This window comes from Athene noctua, chromosome 4 (genome assembly GCF_965140245.1).
Source record: "Athene noctua chromosome 4, bAthNoc1.hap1.1, whole genome shotgun sequence".
NCBI classification, from domain to species: domain Eukaryota; kingdom Metazoa; phylum Chordata; class Aves; order Strigiformes; family Strigidae; genus Athene; species Athene noctua.
Genome location: NC_134040.1, coordinates 63,376,684 through 63,390,402, shown reverse-complemented (window position 1 = coordinate 63,390,402; position 13,719 = coordinate 63,376,684). Strand labels below are relative to the sequence as shown.

Genomic DNA, 13,719 nt, shown 5'->3' with positions numbered 1-13,719 from the left:
TGCCTTCTCTGGCCATCATAATCCAGCCAAATGATTGTGTAAGCATCTGGCCAAAACTAGAAGATGCTGGCTTTGGTGGAAGCAGAAGCCCAAATGGTAAGGAGCCTGGAGGCAAGGAAATGAGGCAGCATTCTTAGGCAGTTTCTGTTGTTAGGAAGGCAAGACCTGTAATGAGCTTGGCTAGCGATGGCCGGATGGATTAAAGGAAAGTATCCAAAAATAGGTGCTGCAGTTCAGAGCTTTTACACTGTTGAAAAATTTTGAAATTCACAGTTAAATTTCATTTGAACAGACAGAGCAACACAGATGATAGAGAAGGCCCTGGTGGGAGGAATTACAGTAACCTCAGTTTATACTGATGAAGGCATAAACAGGACTTTTAGCTGTACAGAAAGCAGGAGAAAAGGTGGGTTCATGGAGGATACTTAGTAGAAGCATGCAATACTGGCTGTTTCTTCTACGAAGTACTCTCCTCAAAACCACCTTTTCTCCTGCTTTCTGTATAACTAAAACAGTAATCCAACCAATCCTCAGTGGAAAGAGAGCTAAAACAAGAAGAGGTTTTGGGAAGGAAGAAGGTCCTTTCCCCAAATGACTGGAAATCTTTTGCTGTGCTGAGTTCCAACTCATGGCATGTCTTCCAGGAAGAAGCATCAGAGAGATGGTCTCAGTATCGTCAACCCTGCACATTCAAACATAGTTGCAGGATGGTAAGAAGGAGTATTTTTTATTTTCTCCCTCTCCTTTGACATTTAGACTTTTGGTTTACCCATTTCCATTTTCCATATCCTGTCTGAAGTTATTATTTTGAATACTCTTATCTTTCACTTTAAAAAAAATATGCTGAGATCTGCGTATGATCCCAGCCTTAGAGAACCACACAGTGTTGAAAAGTTTGAGGTAAATATATCTGGTTGTAAATTTCTCTACACCTTGGATTCTACAGCAATAACAAAGTTGAAATTCAAGTGTAATTATGTAGCTAACTAAGGGCATACTTAAAACACCCACGTATCTGTTGACTTGTCCAAACAATTTGGAGATTTAGATACATCCTGAGCTGTGTTATCTTTTTTAATAGAACTGAATAGCTTTAAATGCAGACTAGTCTACTGAGGCTGCTGGTTAATGTGCCTCTGTCATGTTCAACATTTCAAGGATCATATTTCAAAGAGAGTTTATTTTTAAATTGCATTTTAGTCTGCAGTTTAGGAAAAAAAAAAAAAAAACAACAAAAAAACCACAACAGCAAATGGGGCTAAGTAAATGTGATCACTTTTATCCTGTCAGTATTAATTTTCCACACAGTGTTTGGAATGATTTCATATTCTGTTTAAATGAAATACTTTCAGTTCTCTCAGTGAAGAGATAGCACAGCTTTTTAATACACGTATTGCCTGCTTTGCCTCTGTGTACTGCCGGGGCTTCCTTGCTTCACAAAGTCGCATCTGAGCATAAAGCTGACTCTGTGTGTGAGCTGATTTTTGCTTTTAGTTCCTCCAGTGAGGACTGGAGAGGCAATAATAGCTGTGAGTACTGCAACTCATTCCTACAGTAACTGTAATTTTGGAAGCAGAAATGGAAAGTACAGTCATCACTTTGTTACATGCAAGACAGATTAATATAGGTGCTTATTCAATAAAATAATTGATTGAATTACATACATTTCAGTGGCTTGAATTCCTTGGAAAAATAAAAGTAATTAGATTATTCATACTATAATTTCCATAGCTAAAGCTGGCCTAATTGTTGTCTCAATTTGGGAAACTATCTTTCTATTATGTTTATACAGTTTTGATACCATCATGATACCATGATACCATCATGGTGGTAGCTGCTGTGATTGGAGTTTGTTTTATAATCTTCTACTGAAAGAAGAAAGCAATGAAGCTTTGCTTCTTTTTTAGTGGTACAAAAAATGAGGCTGTAGAAAGAAAGAGCAGACAGATTTTGCTTCCATGTTTAAACAATCGATAAGTGTAAGGAAGCTATTTTAACAGAAAAGCACACTCAAATTGTAGGGTTGTGCTTCTTGTCGAGTCAGCAATCTACTGAGTGATGCGATGGTGCAACTCCCAAAGGCACAGTCATGGCGAAGCTTCTCGGACGTTTCTTAGATCTAGCAGCAAGGGCAGCTCTTTCACCCAGCATCTCAGGCTTGTCCAAATCGCATTTAGTGTAAAATGGAGTGCATGTCTAACAGGGAAGGAGATCTTGTTTTGAAAGTATGATAAATGTATGTAAGACTCATTTGCTGTATCTGTAGAAAAGAAGCAATTCAGACATGATGTTAGGGCACTATAAAATAAATGGCATTGCCATCCTCTGCAGGCTGGCTACAGGAAAGGACTCTGTTTACATGGGAATATTTATGTGTTACGTTTTCTTTTGCTGCTGGTAGCATTTTTCTGATGAGAAAATTTTTCTCTTTCTCCTTTTGCCTTTATATATAACTTAGATGGTTTTAAGAGATGGAGTTCTGTTTTCCCACAGACATTATGTCCTATTTTATATTGAGGAACATCTTTCCTTATATCCTCCTTAGGAGGGAGGTCAAACCCTGGAAGAGGGGTTCAGAGAGGCTATGGGACTTCCATCCCTGGAGGTTTTCCAAACTCAGCAGGGCGATGCCCTCAGCCACTAATTTTGAAGTTAGCACTGCTTTGAACAGGGGGTGGGGCTAGGTGACCATAAAAAGGTCTCTTCCAACATACTTTTTTCTGCTTTTCTGTGGTTGTTAGAACTGAGTTATGTTTTTTCAGGATAATTATAAAGGTGATATTAGATAGCCTTGAGACTGGTCTATTTTGGCACAGAAGTGAGTTATGGGAGAATATAATTAATTTCTAGAACAATGTTTTATTACCATTCTTAAATACATAATCAACACAATACATGACCTGAGTTAGAGACAAACATGGGGGTGGAATGGTTTAGGGCTAAACCAGCAAGACTGTAGGTTCTGAAGGAGGAGTAGCAGCTGTCTCTGGTGATTGGAATCTCTGCCACATGTCATTTGTTTCATTTTTGCCAACCCAGAGAAACTTGGAACAATAACAATTGGTTTGTTTTGTTTACAACTCTGACATGGTATTTTCAGATCACTTCTAGTGTGCAAGTATACAGTATTCCTATAATTAATAGCTTTCAGATAACTTTTTATCAACCTACTTAAAGAACAGTGTGTGAGCCAACACAGGTAAGACACAGGAACAACCACAGATTAAATGGAAAAAGTAAATTTATTCTTGTTACCTCGCAACCCAGGGGATCTCCACAGCAGCACCCAGGCAGAGGCATGCAGGCACTGTGGAGCTCTGTCCTTGCTAACCTGAAAGAGGGGAAAGGAAAAAAGATCTTGAACCTGCTGCTTTCACCTGTATATCAGGGATTTTCACAGGTGTAGTTTTCCACTGTGCTGTGATCTTTCCCACAGCAGGACAGGAATCTCAAGCACGTTCAATAAGGTGCCTCTGAGTCTATCACAGGCCTACATTATCTAAACACAGATGTTCTACCTATTAAGCATACAAAACTAAAAAACAATTAGTATGATTTTTTCAACACCCCAGCTGCAAGTCACTTGAGCGTGTTTAGTGTTCGTCACCAGTCTTCCACTATATTCCCACAAATAGTTAATGAATTACCCTATCTAAGCTTTCATAATGTCTTTAACAGATGGTTTACAAAGAGGTTAGGGATATTGTATTGGAGTTTTGTAGAGCTGTCTCAAGGATGTGACTTGCTAGTTTTGTTGACTAGCAAAAGAGGTGGAAGAAATTATCTTTTAGTTAACCTCAAAGAAATTTATCTACTGTTGCAAATAATGTATACACCATTCACAGTTCCCTTCCTTTAATCAACCTAGAATGTTCTGTAGCTTGTTACCGACTAGTAAGTAGAGAGGGCATTTAAGAGATCAGTAATATAGTATAGTTTATGTTTTAGAGCCTTTTCTTGAAGATAGCATTTCTAAGCAGTTAAGAAGATCCCTTGCTTTAGGAGTTTGTAGTATTCACACCTCTAAGTTGAGTTACACCTCCAAGCTTTAAAGCATAAAGCTAGTCCTCCAGACGAGACACCCCTTTGCCACTGTTGATCTCCCGCTTGCACAGAAGCTGTAAAATGGCTCCAGGGTGGACTTCTGTAATTCACTGTAAGAGAGAAGTAGAGCCTGTATTTCACAGAAGCCTCAGGAACTGCGTTTTGTAGCAAGGGCACCACATTCAGTGAAGCTTGTGGGTGTGCTTTTGCACAATTTTTCCTTCTTTCCTTCTTTGACTAGTACAACCTTTCTACAAGTTTTTAGTAGGAGAAGTGAAAAGAAGCAACATGATTTACTTGAGTATATTGTTCCTGGTTTTCTGGTCCTAGTCCAGAAATTAAGCTCAGTTAGTGGTCTAGTAAATTGTGTGGCTGAATTAATTGCTTTTGCATAAGTTTGAAGATTCCTTTGTTGCGTTCTGCCATGAACTGAACTACTATATAGGGGGTGAAGAAGAGAGGAACAAAAAGGGTTGTCCATATTAGAAATACGAATATATTTGGGAAGGTGAAATAATGAGTTTTATGTAACTTAAAAAACTGAAGACAGTAACGCTGTTTAGTGATGTAAAAAACAACTGGAAGAGTGCAGGAACGAATGATTTTCCAAAGGTACTTAGGGCAAGAAATAATGGAAGTAGCTTGCAGCAAGAGAGTGTGAAGCTAGATATTGAGAAACACTTTTAAACTAAAGATTGTGAAGCATTGAAATAGATTGCCTGGAGAGACTGCAGTATTTCCATCTTTTGGAGGCTTTTAAGAATAGATTAGGCAAATATCTGACAGGAATAGTTTATATATCCTGCTGTGGGGACTTAAATGACCTCTTAAGATCCATTCCAGCTCTCTTTTTCTGATTCTTTGTAAATAGCATGAATTGTGCAGATTTCTCAAGAAGCTTTCTGAAAATCAAATTTTCTATATTATCTTTGTTGCCACAATCAAAAAATGCATTGCGTTCAAAAATGCAATGGATTATGTATTACCTTTGGTCATATGTTTGGTCATTGTGTTTGGTGTCAAATAGATAACGCTAATTATTGCTAAAAGCTAACAGTAAAGAAGTTTGATGTAGTGAAAACACGATTTAATGTGTCCTAAGAATAGGAAGAATAGACTATTTTTATTTTTGTCAAAAGAGATTTTCAGCGGGAAAAGTTATGGGGAAAAAAACATACTACATGGTGCAGATTTTGATTAAAATTCTCTCAGAGGAATATAATAGGAAATTTATGACATTTCAGTTCAAGCAGAGTTTCATTTTCATTCCAAGCCTTGCTTTTCATTTGTATGGTGTTTCATGACATAAGTCAAAGCACCAAATACAATGTTTTTTGACATGCCACAATGTGACTGTCATGTCAAAATATGACACAATTGATTTTTTTTTTTTTCTTTAAATTGTCTTTTTCCTAGTGGAGATTAGGGCATTTTCTTTTCCTGGTCAGATTGTCTCTTGATTGTTTTATAGTGAAATACTTGGATTCAGTGCAATGACATAAACTTGTTTTAATGTAATATTATATGTGTTACTGAAAAAAAGTTGTTCACCGAGTTAGGACACTGACTGTTAAGGCTGTTTGTCCCAAATCAGTGCATCATTTGCATTTCAATTTCAATGAATTGCATTTCAGTTTTACCTTTCATGCTGTCACTTTCAAACAAGTTGGTCTCTTTAGCCTCCTTCAGAAGTGTCACAGAATAACTAGCGTTGATGCTACAGGTCGAATAATTGAGAAATTAATAGTGTAAGCTAGTGAATGTGAACAAACAGAATTTTAACAGTGAAATTGTTTATTTCATGAGTTGTCATGTATTTGCCACATTTATTAAGAAAACATTTGATTAAACATTAGATGTTGCAAGTAGAGTGTGAGGGAATTTCTCATGGGTTCATTAAGTGTTACTCCCCTGTGATTTTTTTTTTTCTGTAGTTCATTAGCGTTGCTACACCTCTACACCTGTCTTTATAGGTTATCATCTGGGTTTATCATGTTCTGGGTTGTAACAGGAATTGAAGCAATAGATAAACTGATTCTTCGTAACTTGCTTTGCCTTTGAAACTTCGAACTAAGGAACTGATATGAGAGGGTAGACTTTCCACTTTCTGATGCATCCATATATGAAAAATTTCCTGGAAGGTTGGTGTGAGTATTATTAATATGACAATAATCGATCTTTACAGTGAATTTTCTGCTGTACAAAAATAGGATTATGAAGTAGTAATGTAATGGCTTTAAAAAAATCTGGAAAGATTTGAGTGTGGGTAAATTAATCTCTTTTTACATTTTTAATAAGAACATATATTACCGTGAAGTTTGTAATGCACAGGCATGGTAAAGAGTTATAGTCTGTTAGAGTAATCAAAAGAAAAATATACATTTCATTGGAAATAATATTTTGAAATAGATTCAGAGTATTAATGTATTCTGCTTGCTGGAATTACTGGAGGGTGAGTTTTATTCTGGAGGGGAAAAAACAGTGGATATCGAAATAGCTTGGAGAAGGTTGGTCTAGATGAGAAATTACAGGAATGATTAGATAAAACCAGCTTAGATATTTGTATCTGAGATGAGAAAATAGTTTTTAATAAATATTGAGAAAATAAATACATTATGGTCTGTTATGTCTGGCCATGACCAGAATCAACCAGTACATTTGGGCTGCATAAAGCCGTTGGATATTCTGGAAAAAAGAAAAGTACTGTCTTAGTGTGCAAAATGTGGTGTTGGAGTAGCAAACAAGGCAGTGGTCTAGGCAGTTATTGGTTTTGTAACGCATAGAGTTGGCCATTGGGCATTTCCTATGTTTTCTGAAGTCTTCTAACGTGCGACAGCTGCAGATCCATAGACCTGGCTAAGAGCGGAGCAGGGATGTCAGAGGAGAGTCTTTCTGTTGCAGTTCTGTCCTCCAGGCCAGGAAACTAGTCAGCAGCAGGAGTATAGTTACCTGAGAATGAGGTGCTATGTATGCACGTGTTTAAATCACTGTGCTAGTGTGTGGTCATGTCATGTGCAAAGGCATGTTTTGCTAAATTAGTGTTGCAATGATGGCGGTACATGTGCAGCTGCAACGCCTTCCACTGCAGCGTGAAGAACATAAAAGAGCATTTTTTCTTTTTTGTTTGGTTTTGTTTTTTAAAAGTACGGTGTGAAGTTGTTGTAATACCTCAGCTGAACATCTCTCTCACCACTGTTAAACTGTTTCACAGAGTCTAGTGTAGGTACAATGATTCCCTCATGTGCTCTCTAATCAGCTGGTGGGTGGCTGGACATTAATTAATGCTATTGTAAGTAGTAGGAGGGAAAAAAGATCAGAAGGGAATAACGGAATATAAAAATACACTGTTTATCAGTAAGCGTGTACTTTACTTTTTTTAAGTTGTTCTGTTTTAAAACTGAGTGTAATTAGAACTCAGACGGGAATGAGGAAATGTGTTCTTGCTTTTGCTGATAAAGGTTTGCTGTGCTCAATATTTTTCTTAGCGTTGGGATCCTAGTATGAGGGAGAAAAGAACACTGTTTTCATTTATGTTGGTTTTGTAATGAAATACCTGTGGGAGTCCCAGATAATAACAAGACTTATAAAAGCTCATGCTTCAGTGATAGCACAGGTGTGAAGCTCACTGAATGGTTAAGAGGTAAAACTTCACTAGTGTTTTTCATTGCTTCACTTGGAGTAAGGAGCACAGGAAACTCCTGAGAGCTGTGTTTTCAGAAGTTGAATACCTGGCACTTTCCGAAGCCAAAGCTTCCTTATGAAATCTCATGTTGTGCAAATAAAAATGTTAGATATATTTGATAAAAATATTCTAAAGTCAGCAGTAGGCAAACAGCAGCTTCATTTTTGAGAAATATATATATATAAAATACATCACTTGGTTAAAATAGCTCCTTTGTTTTGTTAATGAGCACAAATACAACTTTGAGAGTGTATATAATTTTCCAATAGTTTGAGGACCAGGAAAATTCACAATTATAGTCTGACAGTATTTTGAGACTTTTTCCCTTATGAAATGAGGATTTGACCCTTTAGTCTGCAAGTGTTGTCTTATATAAATCCTTTTTAATACAGTGTTTATTGACGTGCTAAGGAAGACTGACTCTTCTGAAATGCTTGGTAATAGTTTATTTTAGATACTTGACCTTGGTGAAAACCTTATTGAATCAGAACCTTTAGAATTATAAAGTATTGGGAGAAGGGGAAAAACCTTATTAGATCATAAAATCTGGTTTTCTGCTGTATCTCAGACAGAGAGGGTATATCTGATATTAAACTTTTGCTCAACTTAATCTTAGCCAAAGGGTTGGGGTGATTTAAGCTTTGTAATAACTCACCTTTTGGAGTTTTCAGTGGGGTATGAACATATCATTGTGGCCATCTGTAATAATTTCATTACAGGTAGCTTTCTGAATCACAGATAAGTGTCTTCCAACAGTTTTTATTTTTAAGAAAATTCTAGGAGAATATTATTGTATTGTACATGAAAATGAAAAGGCCGTTTGAGAAGATAGATGCCTTTTTTTCAGGCTTGATTTTGTTGCCCACATTAGAAGTAATGTTTATTCAAAGAAATATTGAGACAAAAGCACAATGCCATTGTGGTAATGAGAAAAATGGAGGGAAAAGTGTGTTTTAGGGAATGATGTGCGATAAGATCTTATACAGCACTCATTTGCTAACTGAGGAAATGTATGGATTCTAGTCAGTTGCAAATACTTTTTTTTTTTCTATGTTGTTAAATTATGCAGTTAAAACATATGAATTGCAATATTGAGGCCTGTTGGTTATTAACTTCTGCTTATGTCTTTACATCCCTTGAGAGGAAGGAGGCTCTGCTAGAGCTGAGAAAGTCATTCATGTTGTAATAAAATGTAGCATTGCATATGTAACCTCATATCCTAAGATGAAAAGCATGTGCTTATCTCATTTTCCTATTGGTATGTACAGCACTTTTTGTATGTAATTTCAAGTTGGCTGAGATCCAGGCCTAATGTATAATCAATCACAGCTGAGAAGCTGATGTTGAACTATCGGGATCAACCATAGGAAGTATTCTAAGAGTTTTGGTGCTACTGGAGAAAGATGAGAGAAGAAAAGAAAGGAGAAGGTACACAGAGATGTTGTCAATGTTGTAATGTGAGCATTTAAATAAAATGTAACATCTGGCTGGTTGACAAGCAGTGCATTGGGCAAGTGCAGGATTATTTTAGGACTGTGGTTATGCCAGGTTTTATTATTTTTTTATACTACATTTAATTATCAAACAGGAACATTTGTGAGAACTTTACTAAATTAACTTCGGGAGAGAACATGGATTTTTAGGATAGTTTGCAGGTTCTGATCATTTTTACTCTGCAGTGTGTATAGTTCTTCAGTGTTACTACTGTGTAGTGGTTTTAAAAAAATAAAATCACTCTATGAATATAGCTGTAAAAAATCCTTTTAAAAAATGTAAATAGGGATTTTATGAGCCTTTGTATCTGTGTGGGCCTACAGTAACACATCTCTCACTGACTTTCCCCAAAAAAGCGGAGTGCCGCCACAAGCTGTGCCTGAGCTTGTATACAGCCTCATGGTCTTCTACGGTAAAAAGGCACGATTATTTCTGATACAGAGTGGGAGAATCTCGCCACTAAAAATGAGACTAGTATCATCTCCTCTTCTCTTGCTGAGATAGTCCCTTTGACATTGAATTTTATGCTTTAGCTGCAGCAGAAAAATGTCAAAGACTGCAGCAGAAGGAAATGTCCCTAGGCAGCTGTGGAGCATACCTGGACCTAAGCCTTGGGTGTAAGAGTTGAGTTCAGAACTGAGGTGCTCTGTTTCACCCCCCACCAAGGGTGTGATGACTGAGTGCTTTGTTGAACTATAAATGTTCTTCTAAAACCTGTAGAGGAGAGAGAAGCAGCAGAAGCTCTATCAATGCTAAGTCAAATAAGTGGTCTGGCTTTCTGTGCTCACTATTGTGTAGAACATAGGGCCAGTTCTCTCTGGTTAAAATTATTTGTGGGAGTCTAGTGGTGTGTTTCAGACTGCCTGGTAATTATAGGAAGGCTGAAAGTAAGTAATTCTGTAGGGCTTTTCCTTTCCTTCTGTCAACACCACTCCACCTCCAGTCTTTGAGCCACAATAGCCAGAGGTCTCACCAAACTGAGCTGTCAGAATGGCTTTCTTTGAATTTTAGTGGAGTGCGTAAGATGGAAGAGCTTTAGTTCATTTCTGAAGGCAGGAAGCAGCAAAGACTGACTTTAGCACCATGTTTTCCTGGTTCTTTTCTCACCTTTTTGTTATCCTTTCCAAAATGTGCGTCGTGCGCTTGGCTACTTGGAAGATCTGGGAAATATGTTGGATGGGATGTCAGTGGCACAGAGGCTGTTTCAGGTATGAAGGAGATGGAGATTTGAAAGGGACCCATACTGAGACCTAGCAAGGTCAGGGGAAAACCCCATAACTTCAGTGCTGTTGTAAAGGACTGTCAAACTGGGTTGTTTCAGGATACTTTAGCACATGGATGATAATGAGGGTTGGGTTTTGGTTTGGATTTTTTTTCCAAAGATAATTTGTATATGTTTTTTAATACATGATAGAAAAAAAAGTGAGAGCAGATCAGAAATGAATAGTTGTATTTAAATTTGTTTGAAAGGCAGTGTCAGTGGTCTAATCTGAACTGGAGGGCACAAAAATCTCTTGAGCTATTCTGGTGGCTTTCAGCTCAAATGTCAGTCAGTCTGTGCAGTGAACTGGTTCCATGAGACTTTTGTTACTTTAAATTCTATCTGATTTCAAACCCTGTTACTCATTTCTCATAAGGCTTCATAAGATCCAAACCAGAGAAGATGTATTTGGAGCCAGGAATGAAAATGTAATGCCTTCTCTTTGAAAAATGGATCAGGAATAAGTGTGATAACTCTTCTTTTAGTCTGGCTCTTGAGGATGTTATGTTTCCTGAGCACTCTGAGTGAAGGGTATTTTCTAAAACTAATTTTCAGGCACTTTTAGCAGCTATATCTTTAATACCAATAAGAAATGACTTGGGAAACTGCCGTGAAAACTGAAAACAGGGGCTTTGGGCATTTAGTCTGCTTCATTGAACTATAGATCGTTTTCTACAGCTGATGCCACTTGAATGCTGCAGGTAGAGAAATATGGCAAAAAGAATCAGCAGTAAATATGAGAGAGGAGTTTGGTAAAAAGGTCTGACTCATCTTTGTCCTCGGTAACATAAACCTTAGCTCACTTCTATTAGTTTTCCTGTCTGCCTTCCAGTCTTTTTACTCAGTATGTATATTAATATTTAACCTCACACTATTTTAGTTTATTCACCACTTCCAGTTAGCTAAATCCATGCCTATTCTTTACTATTTGAATGAAGTTACCAATACATTTTGTTCCCATCACTCTTAGTGATAGTAATAGGATGTTGCTATCACGTTCACCATTCTACCTTAAACGTTTATTTTGGAGTGTATTTCTGTTGTGAAACAGTGAAGGGACAGCACTGAATATACCAATTTCTTGCTGCAAGCTTAAGGTTCACTGTGATTAAATGGGAAAGGCCTTTTTATAGATATTTCAATGGAATGTAAAATCCATAGTGGCAGTATACAAATGCAGTCGGGTTCAGCTGAGGTTTTGTGGCTTACTTTTCAAACACAGCACTATTAAAATGATGGTCAGCTGAAATTCAGGTTAGCTGAACTCGGCAGTTTTTAGGCACAGAATTTAAACAATAGGATTTTTGAGGAGAATACAATCATGTGGTATAAACAAGATGAAGAATTACTCATTTATTCACTCACTGTTTCTCACAGTACTTCAATGGAGGTTGTACAGTGGGGAAGAGTCGACATAATCACCTCAGAGAGTGTCTAAAACAAAAGAATAGTCAGTCTATAGGCAGGGGGACTCATTTCTACAGGACCTTTTGCAGGCAACATGTTCAAGTGAGTTCAGAGCATGGGGCATTTTTACAGTCATCTTTGTATACTTCCCACTGTCTGGGAGGGAAGGAGCACAGGGAAAATGCAGATAAATCTGCCTGTTAGGTAGCGAAGTGAGGAGCAACTTAATAATGCTTTTATCCAGTTGATATGCCATAACCAGATCCAAACTGTCTAGCATATTACTAAACAGTAAGAAGGCAGGGTTAAGAAAGAAACCTGAGGCAGAAAGACATAAATTAAGGCACCAGTAGGGTGGCTGCTCTCCACAAAACAGAGCTGTTTTGAAAGCGTTCACAGAGAACACAGAAAATGGTCCACAGCTGTCAAGAGCTGCTGTTTTGGAGTGTTCCTCTTAAGTGCCTGACTAGAGCCTAGTTCCCAGTTGAGTTTGATGGGAGAGACTGAAACCCTAGGGAAGTTACAGGAGAGGTCACTGGCCTTGTACAAAAAAGTCAGGGTCAGTTGCACTGGGAACTGATGGGCATAAATCCAATTTAAGTGGGCTTTAAACACTTTAAAACTTCTCTCAGATGTCTTCTAGGGCTTACTTATTTCAACTGAAATTACGTGCTGATTTGCACCTGTGGCACTGAGAAAACAGTTTATCATTAATATCTCCCTATATGTTTAGAATAAACCACTAACTGAAAATTTCTGAAGTTTTCCCTAGTTACCATTGCTATCAAAGATGATACACTTCTGCATATAACTCTGCAAACGTACTGTGCATTTGATCATTTTGATGAGTGGCATGGAGGTGGGCTTTTCAAACAAAGTATAGACTGGATACCTTTTTAAATCTATTTGCAAAGGTATCTCTGTTCAGACCAAGATGAAAAATCCCACACATTCCAAAAAGACTGCATGGACTTTCAGAATCTTAAAATACATAATTGAAAATTATTTTTTAATCTTTAAAAAATCAAATAATCTTATTTAAAAATAAAGCTCTCCTGTAAATCTAAATAGATAAATCTTTCTATCAGCATAGGGCAAAGAAAAAGCATGGTTTAATCATGTAGCAAGCTGCTATTTTAAACTGATGCAAATAAAACTACATGTGAACTAACAGCTGCTCTCGAACAGATTGCTGCATCTCACAATCTGCTAAGGGAGCACAGCTGGAGAAATCTGCAGAACGTTTTTATCTGTAAATCAAACATAAACTAGGAAAGCATTAAGTACTGTACGTATAATAGTGTCAGTCTTCACAAAGGGTTTCCCCATGCTGTACGTAGGGGAAATTACTTCTGGTTTTAGGCTGTTTTCCACAAAATATCCAGCCAACCCCTAATTTCTAAGGCTGCATTCCTACCTCAAGTACTTCACTGTTGATACCATGCAGATGTTTTACTGGGCTTATGCAGGTTTACATTTTATCTCACAGTATGACTGTGAATACCATTCGGACTTCAGTTGTGTTGTGTTCTTCCTTTAAGATGTCGATCTAGGATGGCCAACAAGTACTCAAAGAAATCTTCGTATCAACCCTAAGAGAAGATATTTCTGACTCAGAGTAGCAGTCAAATATGTTTTGTTGTTTGAGAAGGCAAACTTTTCTTCTTTCCTCTAGTGCATAGTTCAGACCCTTGATAAATGCCATGGAGGCTGGATCTGATTCGAAAAGGGTGAGGAAGAGTTACACCTTAAGCATTAGTAAAGTTAGAGGTGAAGTTAGAAGTGACATATTTTGCCTTAACTAACCAGATAAATAAAACCTGAAAACCTT

The 13,719-nt window shown here is 37.4% G+C and overlaps 1 protein-coding gene across 3 annotated transcripts in view; it reads left to right on the top strand.

Annotated features, from left to right (window-relative positions):
* Nucleotides 1–13,719, top strand: part of GRID2 (glutamate ionotropic receptor delta type subunit 2) — a 748,418-nt gene that overhangs the window by 382,847 nt on the left and 351,852 nt on the right. The gene's annotated exons all lie outside the window — the stretch shown is intronic.